General features: G+C 36.9%; 1 protein-coding gene and 1 long non-coding RNA gene across 2 annotated transcripts in view; one reads left to right on the forward strand and one right to left on the reverse strand.

Moving 5' to 3' along the window:
• Positions 1-20884, forward strand: part of slc1a7b (solute carrier family 1 member 7b) — a 113628-nt gene that overhangs the window by 34844 nt on the left and 57900 nt on the right. The window lies entirely within an intron of this gene.
• Positions 6152-9711, reverse strand: LOC137079205 (uncharacterized). Its single transcript, XR_010905428.1, has 5 exons — positions 9088-9711; positions 8724-8765; positions 7538-7605; positions 7239-7362; positions 6152-6282 (listed from the first exon to the last, which is right to left on the reverse strand). It is a non-coding gene; the product is annotated as an uncharacterized lncRNA (long non-coding RNA).

Genomic DNA, 20884 nt, shown 5'->3' on the forward strand with positions numbered 1-20884 from the left:
TGAGAGAGTGAGTGAGTGAGTGAGTGAGTGAGTGAGTGAGTGAGTGAGTGAGTGAGTGAGTGAGTGAGTGAGTGAGTGAGTGAGTGAGTGAGTGAGTGAGTGAGTGAGTGAGTGAGTGAGTGAGTGAGTGAGTGAGTGAGTGAGTGAGTGAGTGAGTGAGTGAGTGAGTGAGTGAGTGAGTGAGTGAGTGAGTGAGTGATTGATTGATTGATTGATTGATTGATTGATTGATTGATTGATTGATTGATTGATTGATTCTCAAGCAACGTGAATTGCGTGCCTCTCCTCTCTCCAGACTCTGGCGCCCTGATTTCCAAAGGAAAGGCAAACATAACTTTGGCCCACTCAGCAGTCTTTTTTGTCTTTAGCCCAGGTGAGACGCTTCTGTCTTGCATTCGTCTGTGCGTAGTGGTTCTTGAAGCACTGACTCCAGCTGCAGTCCACTCTTTCTGAAATCTCACCCACATTTTGGGTTTTGTTTCACAGTCCTCTCCAGGGTGCAGTTATCCCTATTGCTTGTACACTTTTTTTCTACCACATCTTTTCCTTCCCTTCATCTATTCATGTGCTTGGACACCGATCGCTGTGAACAGCCAGCCTCTTTTGCAATGACCTTTTGTGTCTTGGCCTCCTTGTGCAAGGTGTCAATGGTCGTCTTTTGGACAACTGTCCAGTCAGCAGTCTTCCCATGATTGTGTCGCCTACAGAACTAGACTGAGAGACTTTTTAAGGCCTTTGCAGGTGTTTTGAGTTCATTAGCTGATTAGAGTGTGGCTCCAGGTGTCTTCAATATTGAACCTTTTTTACAATATTCTAATTTGGGATTTTCCTTAGTTGTCAGTTATAATCATCAAAATTAAAAGAAATAAACATTAGAAATATACCAGTCTGTGTGTAAAAACTGAATATAATATAAAAGTTTCACTTTTTGAATGGAATCAGTGAAATAAATCAACTTTTTGATGAATTTTTAATTATATGACCAGCACCTATTATGAATTATAATTACTTTTATAATTATTCAGCTTTGTTACCTGCCAATAGCAGGCCAGGTGAATAAGCACAGAAGAAGTAGAAATTAATGTACAGGTTTCCAAACTTGGAAACCAGACTTCCATAGTTGCAGGGCGAAATCAAATCGCTGGCAGATCAGGCTGGGTTTACGCGGTCTAGAATTGTGGCTTCTCTTTTGCGGGAAGTGAATCAAACGGACACTGTGATTGGCTGTTTTCCGCATGTCACACTTTCAAGTGCATGCGCTTCAGAGTTAATCACACAATTGACAGAGAATGTTTATAGCTTTGAAACCATTGAACTTGATCTAAACCAGGTTGCATTTATCTGGATTTGTCAACTCTAAACCTACTCTGAAACTTTCTGATATTGATCAGCAAGCTTCATGTCTCAGAGGTTTCACTAATACGCTGATCTTTGAAATAGTTTGTTGAGACACTATATGTGCAATGATTCAGAATATCCGCGTATCCTGTGTTTTTAGTGTCTGACTTTGCAGATAGTTTATTTCTAAATATAGTATGTATACACAATGTGAAGTACTTTGCCCCGTGTTTTAAATGATTTTGTTCTATTGTTGTCGTCTGTTGCAAGCATGATGTGGTTGGTCAGTGTGGTATTTGTCCCTCCCCTCCTCCACTGTGATTGGACGGGTACGCTTTAATGAGTGCATTGAAGTTAAACATTTTTTAACTCTCTGCGTCCAGAAAAAAAAATCGGCATAAGTTCAGCGTAAAATAGATATTAATAGTGCAGCAGCCGTTTTTAAATAAGTGCCATTCACCTTTAAAACAACTGAAAAAGTATAATGGCCTTAGGAAAAAAGTGTTTTTAATTTTAAAAAATCCAATTTTCTTTTTAAAGCAGTTTTTTTTATTCTTTTTTTAAATGTGTGTAGTTTTTTTTTTAAATATATATTAGTTACAATGGTAACCTTAGTTTGAACTGCTTGTATTTCTATCATATTTACAGAATATACAATTTAATGAGCCTAAAATATGCAGTGATTTAAATGGTAGTGAGGCTTCCATTAGCATCTGTGTTTTTGTTAATCATGCATCAATTTCCATTTCCCATGATACTTGTCTTGTTCTGTTAGTTCACCTGCTGAAGGATGGGAGTAAACCACCAGGTTATGTCCTTTTGAGTGTTCGTGAGATGCATTAGATCAATTATAAAATCAATGTAAAGTCTTTATTAGAGACAAAATTAGAGGCTGCTTGATGCAGTGTGGAGGGTTTACTGCTTCTAAGATGACCCTCTTGCACAAATGGCTGAACATTTCTCTTTCATTGTGAATTTCTGACGTTGTGCAAGACTTTTTAATAGACAACATGCTCACTTGATCTCTTAGGTCTGAAATGGCCATAAAAACATGTCTTGTAAAGCATAATTGCCTTCGGTTACAATCTGTGCATGGCCGCTTGTTGAACTTTCAGCTTTGGATTTGGTGACTATTTGACAATGGATCGTTTGGCTAAAATAGGCCATTTACCAGCATCTGACCTCAGCGATGAAACAAGATCCTGAAAATGAGCTCTAATCTGAAAGGAATACTGAATGCTCCGAGTGCTTTAATTTTATGGAGATTAATTAGTGCGGGAAAAAAAGAATGTTTTCATTGATGAGATACATCATAAGTCTTCAGATTTCTGTCTGCAATTCATGGTTCTTTTTGGGGGTTATAAAATACAATTAATAACCAGTAATGTAATCTAACTTCATTGAAACCATCAGAAGAGAACTGAAGTGAGCTGGATGATGACACTAATGTGACTTTGACACTTATTGAACTGAATTGAAACAACGTAAAAATAAATTTAGCTGAATAATAGCCCAATTATAATTTGTAGAGCTGCTTTACAGCTAGAACTGAATTAGTTTCATAACTGATTTAATTAACATGAAGTCGCTTTAAAACAATCTATACGTATAATGCAAATAAATGTGAAGGAAGCACTGCATCCTAAAAAAAAACTGGAAAGAGCAAAAAGGCACAAGCAGAAAATGTAGAATTCAATTTTTTTATATATATATAGTGCAATACTTTCCAAGGCCACTGGTGAAGCAATAACGTCGGGCATGATTTTGAATCATTTTGACTGAGTATTCGGTCACAGTGTCAAAAGTAAGACATTTTTACACAAAATTAGATTTTAAACAGCCATGATTAACAAGAGGATAACTTGATGTTTTTCACTGAATTGATGTGTGACCTGATGAGGTCATGTAACACACACAGATGAGGTCATTTTACATTAAAATGCAGTATTCTAGAATTCAGTCCTGAATTTACAAATAAATGTATTGCACAAGGTTTTTTAAAGCATATATATATATATATATATATATATATATATATATATATATATATATATATATTTATATATATATATATATATATATATATAGGTGCATGCACAAGTATCAGATCACTTAGGGCCCTATCTTGCACTCAGCACAATTGACTTTGTACACCGACGCATGTGTCATTCCTATTTTGCACCCGTGCAAAGCGCGCTTTTCCCTCCACAGAAGCACGCCGCTAAACTAGTGAATGAACTTGCGCTCCCTGGGCGGTTCAGCGCAAAAAAGGAGGCGTGTTCCGGCACAAACAATCCCTGGTGCTATTTTGCTGTTCCATTAAACAATTGCGCCACTGACCAGAAAAAACCTAGTCTAAAGTCAGTGGCGCGTTGCGCGTTGTTCATTATGCTATTTTAAGGGCGCATGCTTGACCATAATTTATAGCGTTCACAACGCTATACATAATGCTAATGTAATCTACACAGATGCAACAGTTATTTTTGCAAATCATAAATTGTTACACTAAAAAAATATTAACACGAGATGACGGAAATCATTGTGGTGTGCCACGAAGATGTGAAAAAAATAGGCATAAATCTAGCTTACAAATTATTCAGGCTAATTGTAGTAATTAAGGATCAGACCTGTTTGCCCAATAGTGGCATGACATATATGTATGTAAGGACATCTGACAAATTGGTTTGTCCGTCAAGAACCAGGAAGAAAAAAAAAAATCGACTAAAAAACTGAAAAAACTGTTTAACCGACGCTATTTTGGGTGGGTTTCTCCCATCCCCAACACAACTTCTCTGTGTTTCACTGCTCTTACAAGAACATCAGTCACGTCAGCTGTGAACCGCTCCTGGCGTGCGCCTGGTAAATACGCCATAATAATAGCAATCCATAATGGAACTTGCGCACCTGCTTTTAAAGGGAATGTTGGATGACGCTCTGATTGGTTTATTCACGTTACGCCCGAACCACACCTATGAATAATGAAGCTACTTCAGACCAACCCATTTTAGATTTGCGCCGGGCGCAAGAGTCATTTATCCCGCCGGGAAAATAGCAACAGCGCCGAGACCCGCCCACAAAGTTACTTGCGCTCTGCTCTTTGACACTTGCGTTTCAGATCGTTAAAATAGGGCCCTTAGACTTTATCTGAAGAAGTGCATGTTTGTTAGTTTGCCATTCATTCGAGACATTAGACATGACATAAAAAGTTTTGATTTTAAAGCCAAATTAGGGGCTAAATATGACTTTAGAACATCTATCAGTAAAATATGTTGAGTTTAGCCATCTTTGTTGCATTATATGCCAACAGTGACAGTTCAAAAATGGGGAAAAGACATTTTCAAAGGTGCCCTAGAATGAAAAATTGAATTAACCTTGCCAAAGTTAAATAACAATAGTTCAGTACATGGACATCACATACAGTGAGTCTCAAACACCATTGCCTCCTCCTTCGTATGTAAATCTTGTTTGTGAAAAACACCATGGAAAAACATATTTCAACTGTTTTCAACATAACGCCACTTGTGACGCAATTGTTGGGATCCTTAATATGCACGCCCTGAACATTTGCATGTCAGCCAATGTTCATTGTCAGGTCAACATGGTTGATGTTTATTTACAATCAGATACCGCAACAATTTAATTCAAAGTTGTTCGTTTGCTCGGCCCATTTCACCACGGAGAGTTTTTCTAACCTAGGACAATATAGCAGGATTTGCTCAGCGTCTGATACTGAAGAAAGGGCCGATTGCAACCATATGCCTGCAAGCAGTAAGTAGTGATTTATCCACTTAATGACTGTTGAACCCATTTCGGATTAAATTGGAAGTTTCTTAGTAAGGCAACATTACGATAGTATCCCCTGTGTTGTCGAGATCTAACACGATCCTTGTATTGGAAACTCCAAGTATACACTGTAAAAAGATAACTGTGAAAAATACAGCAACTTGCTGGCAGCAATTTGCTTGTAAGTTGCTGTATTTCATTTCACAGTATTCTTACTGTAAATATAATCGCAGTAACTTTTTAATTACTGTAAAAAAAAATGTACAGTAATAATCACAGTACTGTATTTTATAATTATACTGTAATCAGGATTACTGCATTAATTTTGTGTACTGTAAAATAAAGACACTGTCACAAATGCCATTTATTTTCTCACTTTTAATTTCAAAAATTCATAAAAAAAATAGTATAGCATAATTTGTTCAATGTTACAATTTATCTGTACATTTTTTATTTCATCACTTTTCTGAACATACAAAAAAACACTTTTCTGAACAAACAAAATCAATATTTATTAAAATGTTTGGATAAAATTACAAATGTATAAAAATGTAATTATTTAAAAACAGCAGGATTTCAAATCTATATATTTTCTGAACATATAAATTTTTTTCAATAAGTTAACATTTCTCTGTGAACAATTTATTTCATTTCAGCACTTTTTTGAGCAAACAAAACAATCAATATGTATTCAAATGTTTGGGTAAAATTACAAATCTATAAAAATTAAATGATTTAAAGGGATAGTTCACCCAAAATGTTTAATTGTGTCATCATTTACTCACCCTCAACCTGTATAAATTTCTTTCTTTTGCTGAACACAAAGAAAGATATTTTGAAGAATGTCGGTAACCAGACAGTTGATGGGTCCCATTGACTTCCTTAGTAGAAAAAAAATACTAAGGAAGTCAATGGGACCCATCAACTGTCTGGTTACCGACATTCTTCAAAATATCTTTCTTTGTGTTCAGCAAAAGAAAGAAATTCATACAGGTTGAGGGTGAGTAAATGATGACACAATTAAACATTTTGGGTGAACTATCCCTTTAAAAACAGAAGGATTTCAAACCTGAATATTGTTTTTCTCCAATAATGTTTTTTTTCCATAACTATTATTCTTTTAAAACTTGACCTGGACTTCCTGGGCCTGAGTCTTCTGCCCTGTAGAAGAAGAAATTCATTATTAATGTAAAAGTTTAAAAGTAAGACAGATGGGTTGATGACATACACATAAAGTTTTAAATAAATATTAGTATTTTTTATATGCTTTGTTGGTGGTTTGTGGAGTAGCATCCCCCGGGGCTGATATTTTTTTATAGCTTTACAAAAGATGTAAAATGTAAATGTATTTTCGTTAACACAAACTGTAACATCTGTAAAAATAACAACCTATTTTTAAAAGATAAAATGTAAATATTATGGAGTTGCAACTCGACTCTTATTAGACAGAATTGGTTTCTGTCATTTGCCATTACTTTAATATTTAATAACTGTCTACATGAATATTATAAAATTGTACATGAATATCCCACATTTCTGCCACAATACCATGTTTGCAGTTACTGATACAACAGTGAAATTTATGTTTGTGAGTTCTGAATGGAAAAGTATTCTAACTGGCTGGTGTTGTCACACAATGTTCCTCCTGTTTTTCATGTCAGTGTTGTTGAATCACCTTGTGTTGACGCTGTAAAACTGCCTGATTTGAAAATGATGCTTGGCAGGCCTAAAGGGATAGTTCACTTTAAAATGAAAATGCTATTATCACATACTCAACCTCAAGTTGTTTCAAATCTGTATGAATTTCTTTCTCCTGCTGAACACAAAAGAGGATATTTTGAAGAATGTTGGTAACCAAACAGTTAACTGGAGCCAGTGACTTCCATAGTATTTTTTTTACTATTATGGAAGTCACTGGCTCCAGTTAACTGTTTGGTTACCAACATTCTTCAAAATATCCTCTTTTGTGTTCAGCAGAAGAAAGAAATTCATACAGGTTTGAAACAACTTGAGAATAAATTTTAAAATGAACTATCCCTTTAATAGACAAGTTGCTGGCCACCCCTGACTTTCAATCACCATTTAAAGGTATTCAAGGTAACAATTAAAAGTCTCACCTGGAATTAGTTGTTCTGCCAGTCATACTCGATGATGTCCCTGATGACCACCTTCCCAGTTTGTCTGCTAATCTGGACCTTTGAATTGCACTCGCTGTGCTCTGGGTTAATTCTGACGAAGAATCTGAAAATAAAAACATTAGGCTATGCATTACCCTATCCAAGAAAAAATACCTATTTTTTTTTCTATTGGATCAGTAACAACTAGAGATTTTTGGAATGTAAGTGCAAGATGCTTTATATGTGAAGTAACCCTTAATATTGGCATCTATTGTGTATGTTGAGTGCTTGGATCTTACCGAGCATGATGAGTCTGGGAGTGTTTGGCAGGAAATCTGAGCCTTAGCGTTTGCTTGGGTGGAAGTTTCTTGTAACACAAAATAAAACGAAAACACAGTTTTAGAAATCACAAGTTCAATATTCATAAGAGAAAGTGTGTGGCAATACTGTAAAAAATTACAATTTCAAATAATTTTTATTTAAAGCTAACGTAGCTACTATTTAATAAAATAAAAGACGTTATAAATGTAATTTCGCCAGATAAGACAAATATTAATACAATATATGCTCCCAAAAGTCGGGAATGGCACTCTATTAACAATCTAACTTATAGTTTCTGCAGCTTGAAGGCAATGAAGTTCAGAAAAATCATGAAATTATTAAGAATATGTTATTGTTAAGTAACGTAGCTTAAAGGGTTACTTCAGCGATTAGCATATGGCTTTGTATCAGTAGAAACCCTGGAGAATATTCAAATTATTGTGCTTTCCCCCCTCATATCTCCCTGAGACAAGAGATTTATGCATTTTATTTCTGGAAAAATTCCTCCTATGATGCAAAATGACGATTTTTGCATCATAGGAGGAATGTTTGCCCAGAGGCTAAAGACTACAGCCAGCAGAGGGAGCTATTTCCGCATGTTTTGAATCTGCGCATGGGGGATGGGAGATTACACTCAGCTGGCAGGGAGAGCTCAGCTTGCAGACAGGATCATTTAAACGGAGCTATGGTGAGCAATGTAAGTCTTTTAACTTCTCAAATTCATTTCTATGAAAGTTAAGCTTGCAAAGGCATGAACTGAGACGCGTGCCAGACTGAACTCGCGTTGTGAATGTATGCCGCGAATGTAGTCGCAATTACCTCAGCTCTCATCACTCCTGCAGTTAGTGCTCAGTGCTGTGACACTCGCGCGGTGACTCACTCATTATATTGAACAGACACGTTCAGTTTTTAATTGTAGTGTCTTCTCTAACTCAGTCACAGTAATGAAGTTGGTGGTGTTGGGAATGGCCTCACAGGGCAGCGAAGCATTCTGGGAATTGTAGTCTTTCATCCCCATGGGACAAAAATACATTTTCTGTCTTTTCTCAGTCTAGAAGACACCAAATTCAAAAATAATTTCACATTTCTACTGCATTGATGACCCGGTTTAAATACAGATTCATCTTCCCAGCGCTGAAGTACCCCTTTAACAGATAACGTTACCTCTAGCTGGCTGCGTTTTCTCGGCCCGCTTAACTTCAATGTCTGATTCCTCAGGCGGCAACAGCAAGCATGAAGAGAAAAGAAACGAGAGATTATTAAACGGCTACCGCGCCAATAAATACAAAAAATTACACCATTTTAAATTAATGTCATTTCCCAATGCTAACGTTAGTCTTTAATCAAATTAAAGACGTTAAAAATGTAATGTTGCCGGATAAGACACATCTTAATACAGCCTATAGCCCATGTATGCTCCCACAAGTTTGAATAGCATTTTACCAATCTAGTTTCTGGGGGTTTCTATTCAGAAAAATCATGATTAATCACTATGAAAAATATGTTAAGTTAGGCCTAACGTACATACCTCAGCTGCGTTTGCTTTCAGCTCGAGACCGTCGAGAGTCGGCAGGCTTTGGCTCACTGCCTCACGCGCATGTGGTGACAGGAAAAAAAGCGATCACATTATGTGACGGATCAGCACCAAAAGAGATCACATCCACAATTTAATTTTTATTTAACAATACTATCCTTCTATAAATTAATGACGTTATCAAATGTTGCCAGACTAGAAAATATATCGAAATCATGCAGAAATATTTGTGGAAATAAAATTATAAAATGCACACACAGCATGAGACGAGTTTACTAGAAAGTGTGCCGCTCATTACTCTTTTCTCTCTCAGTGCACTCTTAAAGTTGAACAAACAGTTGACTTTACAAGAGTAAACTTTGGAAATACATTATGTTACCTTTCTGAAGTAAAAATTCGGATGAAAGTGGGGAATCTCGTAGCTTTCCTTGGCTGAAAAAAAAAATATTCTAGAAAATGCTGTATTGTGATTCACAGGAGAGAAAAAAAATACTGTAGAATTTACTCGCCATTGAAAAAAGACCATGATGCTTTGCAGATCTACAGCAACATGCTGTATACAGGTTCTACAGTAAGAATTTTCTCATTTTACAGTAATAATGCTGTGAAAACTACAGATATTGGTTACAGTGTAGCACACATAACAGTTTGTCAAAATGACAAAGGTTAATATTATTTCCTGCCCGTGTTATCATAAAATACAACAGTAGATATGTATGACGATCCCTTTTGACAGATTGAAATCTATATTTCATCATTAACACATAACTCAGAAGCTAACTAACATTACGTTTACTACTACTGTTGACTTGCTTACAGATCGCTCACTGGATTCTTGTAGCTAATGTCACCTTCTCCACCATCTAAGTTGAAATGATAGTCATTTGACAAGGCTTCTAGTCAATTTGTTAAATAAATATACATTTTTGAGAACTGAAGTATGATTATTTTGCAGCGGGTGAGAAGTAAACATGACACTGACTATTCTGAGTGGCTTCTACATTACTTTGTTTGGCTAAATAAGTCGACTTTTAAATCAGTACTCTACTGTCAAACTGTAGCGCTACTGTAAACAACATATTTACATGCTAGTTCAGTTAAGTTCGTGCTCCAAAGTTGAGAAGCTATCATTGTAAAATCATTGCCATGACGGATGTGTTAGCTGTCATTGAGCATCAGTGCAGTGAAGCAGCCAATCAGAGCAGAGCTCAACATTAATATTCATGACTCTTCCAAATAAGGCAAAAACAGAGTATTACATCCTAGGGACAATTTAGGGTTGTAAATGGACCTGTAAAACTGTATCTGGACAATTTTTGCCCTTAAATAAGCCACATACCCTCTATGTAGATATCAGAGAACAATTGAACATATTGTTTCAAATCATTCTAGGGCACCTTTCAAGACTTTCTCCATAGTTTGCATACCTGTACCTCAAGATGTATTAAAGTATTTTCATTTGCATTTTCTTTTTTTCTTTTTTTCCCCGGTTCATATCAAATGCTCATTTTGATGCCCAATAGGTTTAATATCAGAGATCTCAATTTGACTACAATTAATTGTTAATTTGTAAACATTTTCAATGGTTGAAAACCAGATAATTTTGCATGCAGTTGATCAATTTTTCATTTAAAGGGATGAAAATTCTGTCATCCTTTACTCACCCTCAAGTTGTTTCAAACCTGTATGAATTTCTTTCTTCAGCTGAACACAAGGGAAGATATTTTGAAGAATGTCAGAAACCAAACAGTTAACTGGAGCCATTGACTTCCATAGGTGGAAAAAAAAATACTATGGAAGTCAATGGCTCCAGTTAACTGTTTGGTTTCTGACATTCTTCAAAATATCTTCCCTTGTGTTCAGCTGAAGAAAGAAATTCATACAGGTTTGAAACAACGTGAGGGTGAGTAAAGGATGACAGAATATTAATTTTAAAGTCAACTATCCCTTTAAAGAGGAATCTGAAGTAATATGCCATAGTACCATAATATGCATTTCTCAAAGTTTGTGTGCCAGTGACTCAAAGGGAAATAAAGATATCTTGATATGATTTTAAATATGATCTGGTTCTTGGCAAACTTTTCTTTTGGCATGTTAATTCTTAAAACCTCACATGGTTTAATCCCATATGAGAATCTGAACTAAATGGCCAAATTGTTGAATATTCCCCTTTCTTCTTCATTTATGCTCGTCTTTTCCCAGAAAAAAAAAACAAAAAACGGGAGAACCTCTGGTTTAGTTGGCAACTGAATGACACAGCTCTTTTATTATTTCTTGAGCCTAGTGTTGATGAATATCTCCCAGGGCATTGTAAAAGCCAGTAAATCTGATTTCTAGTTCTTGGCAGATGAGCACATCTAATCAAAACATTCAAATATGACGCATTTCCATAATCTAGTGGCTTATGGCCCTGGAAACTGTTTAGCAGGCAATCTTACTCCATTCAGATGCTGGTGCAGTCACTTGTTTAATGCATCCATGCTTACAACTATGACATTTTAGCTTTTGCTTATGCAAATATATATATATATATATATATATATATATATATATATATATATATATATATATATATATATATATATATATATATATATATATATATATATATATATATATATATATATATATATATATATATATATATATATACACACACACTCACCTAAAGGATTATTAGGAACACCTGTTCAATTTCTCATTAAAGCAATTATCTAATCAACCAATCACATGGCAGTTGCTTCAATGCATTGAGGGGTGTGGTCCTGGTCAAGACAATCTCCTGAACTCCAAACTGAATGTCAGAATGAGAAAGAAAGGTGATTTAAGCAATTTTGAGCATGGCATGGTTGTTGATGCCAGATGGGCCGGTCTGTTGTTCATTCGCCTTAATGGAAAGCATATTTACACTGTCTAAATTGTTCCCTATCCCCTATAGTGCACTGTTTGATCATTCTCTATCCCCTATATAGTGCACTGTCTGATCTTTCCCTATCCCCTATATAGTGCACTGTCTGATCGTTCTCTATCCTCTATATAGTGCACTGTCTGATCTTTCCCTATCCCCTATATAGTGCAGTGTCTGATCTTTCCCTATCCCCTATATAGTGCAGTGTCTGATCGTTCTCTATCCCCTATATAGTGCACTGTCTGATCGTTCTCTATCCCCTATATAGTGCACTGTCTGATCGTTCTCTATCCCCTATATAGTGCACTGTCTGATCGTTCTCTATCCCCTATATAGTGCACTGTCTGATCGTTCCCTATCCCCTATATAGTGCACTGTCTGATCGTTCTCTATCCCCTATATAGTGCACTGTCTGATCGTTCTCTATCCCCTATATAGTGCACTGTCTGATCGTTCCCTATCCCCTATATAGCGCACTGTCTGATCGTTCCCTATGCTCTATAGTGCACTGTCTGATCGTTCTCTATCCCCTATATAGTGCACTGTCTGATCTTTCCCTATCCCCTATATAGTGCAGTGTCTGATCTTTCCCTATCCCCTATATAGTGCAGTGTCTGATCGTTCTCTATCCCCTATATAGTGCACTGTCTGATCGTTCTCTATCCCCTATATAGTGCACTGTCTGATCTTTCCCTATCCCCTATATAGTGCACTGCCTGATCTTTCCCTATCCCCTATATAGTGCACTGTCTGATCTTTCCCTATCCCCTATATAGTGCAGTGTCTGATCTTTCCCTATCCCCTATATAGTGCAGTGTCTGATCGTTCTCTATCCCCTATATAGTGCACTGTCTGATCGTTCTCTATCCCCTATATAGTGCACTGTCTGATCGTTCTCTATCCCCTATATAGTGCACTGTCTGATCGTTCTCTATCCCCTATATAGTGCACTGTCTGATCGTTCCCTATCCCCTATATAGTGCACTGTCTGATCGTTCTCTATCCCCTATATAGTGCACTGTCTGATCGTTCTCTATCCCCTATATAGTGCACTGTCTGATCGTTCTCTATCCCCTATATAGTGCACTGTCTGATCGTTCCCTATCCCCTATATAGCGCACTGTCTGATCGTTCCCTATCCCCTATATAGTGCACTGTTCCCTGGGAATCGAACCCCTGACCATGGCGTTGCTAGAGCTCTACTGTTTGAGCTTTAGGAAAGCTAAGTTCTTTATCCCCTATATAGTGCACAGTGTGCCATTCATCATGTAGAAATTAGTAAATGTGTGAAGGAGTGACGAGTGAGCCGCAGCTTCAGCGTCTGTTTATAATGTAGGGGACGGCGCTTCAGATTCTAGAGAGCATCTGATTGGACAGAAAAAAATCGGATGAGAAGCAGTACAGAAGTGATGTCATCAAAATCATTAATTCATCATTTGGACTTTTCTTTTATAAAGCCATTAAAGATGTGGCCTTATTCATTTATTTTTGTCCCACTTAAGATGCAAAGGCTCAAAATGATGATTTCCATATGTGTATGTATGTGTTTGCATGAACTGCATATGGTTCAAAGTTTAATCCTTAGGATTTGCAACCATGGCCGTGCTTATGCATAGGACTGGACAAATATATATATACATATATATTATCATAGTAATGAAACATTTCAAAAACTCAAGCCACTTTAAATGCAAATGAAATGCAAACATGCCTAAACATAAGCATTTTTGATTTGCATTTATTTATGCTAGTATAACAAACACACAAACACACACACACACACACACACACACACACACACACACACACACACACACGCACACGCACACGCACACGCACGCACGCACGCACGCACACACGTTGTGTTTAATGTTTTACAGGGACTTTCCATAGGCGTAATGGTTTTTATACTGTAAACTGTATATTTTATCCCCACTCCCTGAACCTTCCCATCACAGGAAACGTTTTGCAATTTTACATTTTTGAAAAACATCACTTAGTATGATTTATGAGATTCTTTCCTCATGGGGACCAAAAAATGGTTAAAAGGATTTTGTCCCCATAATGTAGGATTTATCAGGCCACACACACACACACACACAATTCTACGGTAACTGTTGCAAACCAGCTGAGAAAATGTCTTTGCATTCAATCGGATGGTTTTAAATTTGACAGCATTTTAACAGCTTGACTATTATGATTATTTTTTAAATCATTATCCTACAGAGAGTCCTCTTCTGTGTCTAACTGTGACATATCAGTATGCATAAATTAGTTTTTCCAATAAAAAAAAAAAGCTTTTCCAAGAATATATTATTGAAAATGCACGAGTGACCATGAAATGTGCTCATTTTAGACAGATTTTAAGGCAGAGTTCACTGCGTTACTCAATTTGAACCCTAAAAGAAGTAAAAATGTATTGACTTTTTGATAATGCAGCTGTTTTTCTTTCTTTGTGTCAAACTCCATCTTTGAAGGTTGTAGAGCATTACATTTATTATGTGACTAAACCATTTCCACACAAAATCAGTTTGAGTTCAATGTTTTTGTCAGTTATCACCTCAAAAGCTCCAATGAGTTTAATAGCTTCCTACTTATTTTTGATTGAGGTGAATTATATTGAGTGAAAAGGTGAAGTTTATCATTTTGTAAAAATAAAATAAACCACACGCTTCACTGGAGCCTGTATGCAGATATCAGTCACAGCGCTGATGTGACGGTCAGGCGGCTCAGAGATTAAAAGGGAATGCTTGTTTTAAAGTCGACAGGAAGGGCATTTTTCTCCAAAAAGTGCATGTGAATGGAGCTAAATGGCTTATATAATTTCCTTTATCTCCTCTTAGATCCTTTTATCCATCAGAAATATGCATGATTTAAAGGGGTCATATAACGGTACATGCACTTTTACAAGTTGATTGTATGGAAATGTGTACACAACCATCCTATAATGATAAAAATCTATCTTTAATCTCCTTATATGTTTTCCCTTCTCTCACATCAAGCCGTCCGGGCATGTGCCGTCACACACATCTCTCCCACGATTGTTGATTGCCAGCAGCGTTTCAACACAGACACGCCCTGTGCGAGCTCATCGTAGTCCGCCTTTGTTGATACGCTGGAGCAGAATGGCGTCTAAGGGATTGCGGGGTTCTGTTTTTTGGTGTAATAATGAACACAGCACTCATTCTGATGATCCTATATCCGAACCGCTGAAGACGCAGTGGCTGAGTTTTGTTTTCAAAGGGAATATTCCCTTCGATCAATGTCAATGCTTTTATGTTTGCATGAACCGCGAAGCATTTCTCACCAGTCTGCTTTATAAATGAGGGTCAGTATAAAGCAGGTTTGGCTAAGAAGCAGCTCCAGAATAAAGGATCAGTACCAACTATTCGTGTTCCTGCTGCACCTCCAGAAGAAGTGAGTGTAGTTTGAAATGCTTGCACGCTTCATGATGAATGCTGCTAAATTTTACAGGGTAAGGTAAATTAGATTACGGTATGCTTTCTATGTATGACGTTCTCAATATAATTCATAATTCCCTGTTTATAATGAACAACTCATTATGGTTATTTTGTTATTGCAAACTGCATGCTGGTGATAGTTAACGTGGTCACGCTACACTAAGCTTACTTTTGTAGATGATTTATAACGGTGTCTGTTACTGCAAAAAAAATCAGTGTTGTAACAGTTATTACACTGCATAGATAACTTTAAGCATCACTGACAAACAGACAGTAACAGAAAAAACATTTTATTGGCCTTAGCTGTAACATCAATCTGTCATTGAACTAACATATACATCAGTAAACACACAGCATTTATATCTCACTACGCTAACGTTACCCTGCCAGTACATACAAAGACAGATCAAAGTGACATTACATTAAAGGTGGGATAAGTGATATCTGGTAACCGTTGTTGGTATTTCAAATCACCAAAAATAACACGCCCCTACCCCCAAAAGGGTCTCGCCCCTATTTTGATAGCTCCGCCCCACACATACGTAACCCAGAGGAATCAACGGCTATGGCAGAATCTCTGTGTATCTAATCCAGGTCGAATATTCAATGAAAAAGTCATCCCTTCTATCACAAAAACACAAACCGTTCTTGTGAACAACTCGATAGAACACGAGCAAGACCGTCCAACTAACAACATATTACAATTATGACAAGATTAGAGTTACAGCAATCACAAAAACACACACAACCCGTTCTCATGAACAACTCGATAGTACACAAGCACACAGTCCAGCTAACGACATATTACAATTATGACAAGATTAGAGATAGCTGTTCTCATGAACAACTCTATAGAAACCAAGCAAGGTTATTATAGTTTTGCTTTTTGAAATTAGTTTTTATTTTATTATCGTTTTCAATTTTGCTACAAATTTCAGTTTAGTTTTAGTTAGTTTTACAAAAGGTTTTGCTAGTTTTAGTTTAGTTTTTATTTTGCAAATACATTTCTATTTAGTTTTTATTTATTTAGTTTCAGTTTTAGTTTTAGTAATTATAGTTTAGCAGAGTTACCATAATGAAGTGTAGAGACCAAATCAAGGTTTTTAATTTCAGCAAAGTTTAATTTTTGCACAGATTAGAGTTTAATCTTACTAAACATCCTTAAGTGAAATCACTTGATAAACAAGCATTATTGTTTAAACCCCAGGAAGGTCTTACAAAACATGCATAAAGTTGGGTCTTCACCTTTGAGCAAAAAAGCTTGAGGCAAACTATGACCTATACAAACAACGATCTGGAGATTAAAAATGAAATAAATTAAATTTTGATATTAAAAAATTATATTTGATATTTTTGACATAGGCTTATACTCAGAGGATCTATCTTAAAGAACAAAATAAATGCAACGTAAAATATAAAAGTAAAAATTATAAATTCCAGACAAACTCATTCATAACAAAGATGAAATATTGTTAAACAATTAAAAGCTTATTTTAATTTCTTCAGTAATACAATGTAGGCTAGCAGTGTAAGACCACAGCTAAAGTCATCTGAATACACCCAACACACACTGTTGTGCTCTCTCTCTGTGTGTGTGTGTGTGTGTGTGTGTGTGTGTGTGTGTGTGTGTGTGTGTGTGTGTGTGTGTGTGTGTGTGTGTGTGTGTGTGTGTGTGTGTGTGTGTGTTGTGCTATAATTGTAAAGGGGACCAATGTCCTCACTTATCTAGTAAAATATTATGATAACTGACTAGTAAGGACATTTGACTGGTCCTCACTAGTTAAAAAGGCTTATAAATCGGCCAAAACATGTTTTTATTTAAATCTATTGTTTTGCACGTTCTTGGGAGGGGTAGGTTTAGGGATAGGGATTGGGTTAGGGGATATAAAATATCATTAACCTGATATAAAATCAATGGAAGTCCACGCAATGTCCTCACTTATAGTGAAACAGACGTGTGTGTATGTGTCCTGGTATTCCCTACTTTGTGGGGAAATGTCTCAACACAGATAATAATATTATTAGTAGTAAATGATTATGATAACACCTTTGAGCCTGTCAATATTATGCAAACATGAAATCTCAAACGGACAGTAGGCTAGTACTTGCTACTAGTTGCTGACTTTTGCGCCTGCGTCTCTCGTTGCGTAAGAAACGGCATTCTAAAACAGTGAGCTTAAGTTAAAAGAAGTTCAACGTGCATCTCATTACCTTGTGTTATTTCCCCTTTCACTGCCACGGATGCATTGATTCTTTGTGAACTCCCGTTTAGGACTAGCGATGTGTTGCCTGTCTGCACGCGTCCGTCACAGGACAGCGGTTAATCTCCTCCTCAGATCGCTTCACGCGCAGTTGCGCAATATACAGACACTCGCTCAACCGCCACAGTCAGATTTTCCACCACATTAAAGAAAGCTTATTAATAACGAAAACGAATATTTATTTTTGCTAATTATTATTTTATTTCAGTTCGTTTTTTAGTAAGAGTAGTTAGTTTCGTTTAGTTTTAGTTTTTTATTTATTCAGATTTTTTAATTTTATTTCAGTTTACGAAAATGTTTTTTGACCAATAGTTTTAGTCTTAGTTTCAGTTTTCGTTTACGAAAATAACCTTGAAACCAAGCACGACAGTCCAGCTAACAACATATTACAATTATGACTGGATAAGGGTTATATAGATCAGGAAAAGAGTAAACAAACATATATTAGGAGACATTGTGTGAGCTGATGCTTGAAGCACACAGTGATGAGATTTAGATGCTCCATAAGGTGTGGAAATGAATGGGTCTTTATCATGGCTGAAGTGAGCCACAATATGCTCGCAAATGGACTGACAAGCGAACATGACACACGAGCATAGTCAAGCAGCATATATTAGGCTAGTTCTCGGCTAATGTCCGTCATGTGTGACTCGTGTGTTTTGAATAATGACGTGCACAGAGCGAGTGCGAGCGCTCTTCTCACCATCATTAGTGGACACGCCCCTTACCTGCTGATTGGCTACAAGTTTGTTATTCCACTCGGCCTGTGTCCTTTTTCTAAAATGGTTTTGAAATGACACTTATCCCACCTTTAACTAACCATTCAGAAACGTCCTGTTCCGGGTCCGACTACGGTTCAAATTGATACAGTTACACAGATGTGTCCTCAGAGACTCCGGTCGCCATTCTTTCCCCTCAATTGTTGTCAAGGCAACAAAACCCCCCACAAAACAGAGGGGCGGGGTAAGAAAAGCTCATTATCATTTAAAGTCGCATGCGCTGAAATGGCTTGCTGAAAACAGAGCTGTTTTTGACTAGGTAAAATGTGTGTTTTCTTACAATACCAATGAGAATTTTTAATTAAAGTATATTACAAAGTTTTCATTTAGACACCAAAGAATCATATTAACTTGTACAAAAATGGCATTATATGACCCCTTTAAAAAAACAAAGCATTTACACCATGCAAAGGTGCAAGGTGTTTGCAAACACAAAGTATTTGCAACTACTAGACAACATTTGAACTTGGTGCAATTTTATTGGCTTATAATTGTATTTTTTACTGTAGACGCAGAAATGGATGTTGCAGTGCATCAAAACCAGGACTCAAAACACTACTCTATAGAAGTGCACAAATGTATGCAAGCTTTAATTCTGCCATTGTTTAGATCAGACATGTGTTCATGCGTGACATTCTCCACATTGCTGCAAGGTTTGCCTCCCACTAATGTAACGGCAGAGCGATTGTTTGAAGAGATGAACGTCAATGCATAGATTTGAAACAGAATATTGTTTTATTAAAGGCCAATGTTCTTGTCAATTTATCACCTCAAAACTCCTTTCTTTTAATTGAGATATAAACTGGAATTTATATTACGGTGCACAAGCGTTTTTAGTTCTGCAAGCTTTTATTCACACATTGTTTAGTTCATAAATCTGCAATATGCATGACATTCTCCAGGTTGCCGCTGCTGTCACGGCAGAGCAATTGTTTGAATTGAATCAATGTGTAACGTTCCATTAAAATATGTCACTCATCTTGACATTTCATCATCTAATGCAATGGCATTCAGGCATTTTGAATTGTGACTTAAGTGCCCAAATAATTTTTTTGCCCCAGTGTTTTGTGTTTCCATCCTTGGAGATTATGATGCTCTCTTTCCAACGTTAAGAGTAAACTGAACATATGCTTCATATCTCTGAGTTTCTAAAGATGATTGTTTTTTACTCTCCGCTGATGAAGGTCAGCGAGGGTGAAAACACACTATAAACAGGAGGGGATAAAGAGAGAGAGAAATAGATTTGACATTTCCGTTATAAATCCATCCGCACGCAAGCCCAGATTGAAACGTCACTGTGACAGGATACAGATTACCCACAATGCTCACCAGGGTCACAAACTAGAACAAGACGATGGGACGCATACAAACATGGCCATTTACACTGACCTGAGATCAGCTGTGGCATAGCCTCAGAATGCCAAGGTCATGGGCTGTGTCCAAAATCGCCATCCATACCCTTAAAGCGGTCATGAACGGCATTGTTTAATCATTTTTCCGGGGGTGCACTGTTAGTACGAATTTTACATCAAAAAATGTTCATAATTTAAAAGTGAATGGCATTTTCCCTTCCCTGATTTTAGCTGTCTTTTTTGAAGAGGACTGTCTGATGTGAGACAACCACTACTGTGATTGGCTGCTGTGAGACTTCAGTGTAAACAGTGAGATAAGAAGACTAACCTCTATACTGGGCTTTCTTTTGATCTTCTTCCTTTCTTCCATTCTCTTTTTCCGTCCCTGTGCATCCGCGGGTTTAGCCCCCTCATTTTTGATGAACGCGCAAGATGAGCACTTGCCTGACCTAACGCCTGAACCAATAATCAATAATCACCATCAATTCAATCTAATAATCAGGTTGATAAGTAATTAAACGTGTGGCTGAGGGGACGCCCTATGATGATCATGTTTAATTAACATTATGTTGTATTTCGCTTGTTCCGATTCTATGCTTATGGGAAGTAATGGGTGGCACTAGAGCGCGCTCGCACCCCTAACACAATTGTCGCCCTATAGGCAACCGCCTAGCTCGCCTGTAGCAAACGCCGGCCCTGGCTTTCATCATAACTAACGGTGAAAACATGATGTAAATAAGAGAATTGAGAGTTTTGGCACGAGTCCAGAACTCAGTCACCGATAAACTCGCTCTGTTTGATTGACAGGAAAGGAAATGTTCTATATATAATTTAATCACAGTTTAAATAACAGATCATTTTAATCCTACTTAGAGAAACAATGTGAAGTTGAGCGTTTAGACACTGGTTTGATTTACTGACACAGTAGACAAAGAACATCTGACTGTACATGAATCAGAAATCACTGATCACAGATCAGGCATTAGAATGAGAACGGGTACTTGAGATGTGGACTTACTGTCGAGTCCAT

Source organism: Pseudorasbora parva, chromosome 6 (genome assembly GCF_024679245.1).
Source record: "Pseudorasbora parva isolate DD20220531a chromosome 6, ASM2467924v1, whole genome shotgun sequence".
NCBI lineage: Eukaryota > Metazoa > Chordata > Actinopteri > Cypriniformes > Gobionidae > Pseudorasbora > Pseudorasbora parva.